Source organism: Telopea speciosissima, chromosome 6, assembly GCF_018873765.1.
Source record: "Telopea speciosissima isolate NSW1024214 ecotype Mountain lineage chromosome 6, Tspe_v1, whole genome shotgun sequence".
Lineage (NCBI taxonomy): Eukaryota > Viridiplantae > Streptophyta > Magnoliopsida > Proteales > Proteaceae > Telopea > Telopea speciosissima.
Genome location: NC_057921.1, coordinates 4,375,323 through 4,379,304, shown reverse-complemented (window position 1 = coordinate 4,379,304; position 3,982 = coordinate 4,375,323). Strand labels below are relative to the sequence as shown.

General features: G+C 39.8%; 1 non-coding gene across 1 annotated transcript; it reads right to left on the bottom strand.

The window, feature by feature from the left end:
• Positions 1-3,470: 3,470 nt before the first annotated feature.
• Positions 3,471-3,577, bottom strand: LOC122666391. The gene has a single exon (XR_006333583.1). It is a non-coding gene; the product is annotated as a small nucleolar RNA R71 (small nucleolar RNA).
• Between the last annotated feature and the right edge of the window lie 405 nt (positions 3,578-3,982).

The window sequence follows — 3,982 nt, the reverse complement described above, 5'->3', positions numbered from 1 at the left end:
TGCAATTTGCACACCTTTCTTTCTTCCTCTAAGGAAAAAAACCCCTATGGCTGTTCCATGTAGATTTTCTTTTGAAGGAACCCATTTAGAAATGCAGTCTGCACATCCATCTGCCAGATCTCATAATCAAAGTGTGTGGCGATAGCCAATAAAATCCTGATGGATTTCATCATCGCTACTGGTGAAAAGGTTTCCTCATAGTCTATACCCTCTTTCTGGGTATAACCCTTTGCCACCAGTCTCGCTTTGAATCTCTCAACCTTCCCATCTGCGCCCTTCTTCCTCTTGAATATCCATTTACATTCAATTGGCTTGACGCCAAGTGGTGGATCGACTAGAGTCCAGACCTTGTTGGAATGCATCAAATCGATTTCAGAGCGCATTGCTTCCAGCCATCTAGTGGCATCAACATCCTTTAGAGCCTCAGAGTATGTCATCGGATCATCATCCGATTCAATGGATACCATGTGGAACTCTTCCACTGTTTCCTCTTTGGTTATAAGAGTAAGCCTGGTGGGTGGTCTTATAGTCCTCCCACTGCGTCGAGGTTCTTCAGGTGTTGGTATTTCAGTGGGTATATCAATTGGACTCACTTCAGGAAGTGACGTTTTTGAGCCATCTTATAGCTCCTTAATGACTACTGGTTCGGATCTCTAGGTCATCATTTCTTCCTCCAGAACTGTGACGTGTTTGCTTACAATGACCTTTTGGTCAATCGGGTCATAGAAATAATAGCCTATCGTGCCATTGGGGTAGCCTAAGAAATAGCATCTCGAAGTCCTGGATTCCAACTTGTCTGTCTGTTACTTTCGCACATGTGCTACGCAACCCCATACCCTAAGGTGTTGAATACTGGGCTTTCGCCCTTTCCAAAACTCAAAGGGTGTCTTGGCTACTGATGAGCACATTTATGTATGAAATTTTAGGGCATAAAGCATACATTTTACCACATTGGACAGAGTTACTTGGTGCTTTCTTGTGCTTTTCAGGGTTTAGGTGAATTATAGTGAAAATGGAGGAGATGATGCTAAGGAGATGTTTTTAAGCTTTTTTGAGGTGTTAATAGTATGGATGCATAGCCCATCGAGTCAGCTTCGCAATGGTTCAAACGACACTTGATTCCGAGTTGAAACGAAGAAGTTATGGCCGTGTCCGTAACGACGCGCGAAAATGGTGTACAGGGGTTTATTTATAATTATTGATAGTCGGATGGGGACAAAGTGAAGCGGAAGTTTGGATTTCAGGGGCCTTAACACAATTATCAGAAGTTACTTTACTGTACCCGAAAGATTCCATTTGGAGGGCTCTGGACAGTCCAACTTCAACTTTAGATATCTTGGGCTCCCGAACTCCAAATTGGACGAAATTTAGGTCTATTTTGGGTGATTTTTCGCAAGGAACACAATGGTGAGGCCTATATAAGCACCCCATGCTCCACGTTTTCTGAAAGACAGAATGGGTATTTTATTTATTCTTGAAGGAATCCTAGTCATCACCCTTACTCTCTCTCTCCTCCAACTTCTCAAGGGCACTTCTGAAATTCTACTTGGGATAGATTTTTATTTTCTCATCTATGGAAGGTTGAAAAATCAAAGATGCTTTGAGTTTATTGCTTGGAGAAGATATCTACAAAGAAAAGGAAGCACTTGTTAGAATTGAAAGTTTATTTTTCTAGAAATAGAAGGTCTATGTAAACAATCTTCTCTTCTTCTTCTTTCTTTTTTTTTTTTTTTTTTTTTTCTTAGGATTCAAGGCATTGTAAAAGAGGAAAGAGAAGAGAATATTCTCTTTTCTTAGGGAATATTTCTCCTACACTTCCATCTTCTCTCTTCTCCTCTCTTCCACCTATAAATACCCCCTACCTCTCTTGTAAAAATTGCTCATTCACTTAGTGAAAATTTTCTCTTCTTCTCCTTCTAATTTGTGATTTTTGGCTTTTCTAAGTTCTAGTTTGCTTTTATGATTTTTAGTTAATGGTTATAATAGGTTTAGTTTATGCTTTAATTTCAATTTAAGTCTTCAATTGGGTTGTAATTTCTTAATTCTAGTTTAGGTTTTAAGCCTTCTAGTCTAAGTTCTTAAGTTGATGACAAGACTTGAAGATTTAGAAGAGGAGGCCATGGTAAGTTTATGCAAGTATTCAAGCTTTTCATTTACATTCATGCAAGCACATCCAGGTTTTACTATCTAAGCTCTCAATTTCATTCTCCGTCTCCTCTATCTCTCTCTATCTTCTTCTTCTTCCCCCTCTATTTCTTTTATTTTAATTTTATATGGTTGTGGTTTATGGATGCATTTTTATTCCCTTATTTCTTTTTATGTGGTTAGTATGTGTGGCTGCATTTTTATTCCTTTCAATTCACTTTAGTTTGATAGGTTAGATGCTCATGTGTTAGGACGCCGATTTAATCCCACATTGATTTTCGCTAGTTTAATTAGTTTAATTTAACACTTTAATTTGGTTCACTTTGCATTACTTTTAAGTTAGTTAAATAGAGTGGCGTATATCTCCTCGTGTTTGACCCATAGCTACGATTGACCCATACACTTGCGGTTTTAGATAAATAAAATGGACAATAATCTCTCTGGCAACGGCGCCAAATCTAAAGTCCTTCATATGCTTCAACCCTCCATCTTTTGGTGTCCCTCATAGGATTAAGTTACCTATGATGCTACATCTTGACTTGGTTGGGTGGATTGACATGTGACTTATCTTTGGAGGTGACCACTCTTGATAACAGGAAAGCGACATAGTGAGAGTGTTGGAAACATAAACGTATAGTAGACCTCCATTCTACATCAGAATCCATATTGGAGTCGCACGTAGGTGGCTATAGAAGACTATACAGGTTCCCTTGCTGTCAACCTATATGGCATCCTTACAGCTTTTAAACCATTGTTTCGTTTTTTGAGGGATAGAGATGCACTATCTACCTTGGGCTCCCTCTTGTTTCTAATTTTTTTTTTTTTGAAGTGTTTTATTTTTCTTTAATTTTTCTAAAGGAGACCTCATATCTGTTTAGGTGGCTAAGGTGTGGACTCGTGATTCAAGTAATCGTCTTATTAGAAGACCACCTTCTCTACCACCGTTGACCATGGGTGACCAACAACCCAAGACTCTTAAGGATAGGTTTTACCCCACCAGGGCTGCACAGCCCTCATGCATTAGTCTGCCTGTTGTTACAGGGAATAACTATGAACTCAAGACCAACTTCATCAGCATGCTACCCTATTTCTATGGGATGGCTAATGAGGATGCATATCTCTTCCTTAGGGAATGTGAGGAGGTCTGTGTTCTAATTAAGGTCCAGAATTTGACTGATGATGCAGTTAGGCTTAGGTTTATACCCATTGCCCTGAAAGACCAGGCCAAGAAGTGGCTCTATGGACTGCCAACAAACTCCATTAATTCATGGGATGAGTTCACCATTGTCTTTTTGAGAAAATTCTTCCCTCTTCATAAGACCAATAAGCTTAAAAGTGACATCCTCTAGTTCAGGCAGAAACCACATGAGTCCTTTTCTAAATTCATGGAAAGATTCAAGGACCTCCTCTTAGAATGCCCTCACCATGGTTTTGACTTGTGGTAGCTATGCCAAATTATTTATGAGGGTATTGATTATCAGACCAAGCAACTTGTAGAGTCTATGTGTCCAACAGGCTTTACTTCTTTTTCTGAGGAGAGTGATGCATGGACATTCTTAACCAACTTGGCTGATAAGACTAGGGAATGAGAATCTTCCCAAGAGACTGAAAGGACCACTAAGGGGTATCTCATTGAGGGTATGCCAGCCAAGGAGGCCAAACTTGACAGCCTCATAAAACGGTTAGAGTCCATAGTTCTTAAAGACTCTATACCAGTTAATCTGGTCAACCAGGTCAACCATGTGTCAGTATGCAGTTGATGCCAAACCCCTGGACACCTTTCTGAGGAATGCCCCAATACCTTGGTGGGCAATTCCAGCATTGAGAATGTAAGTGC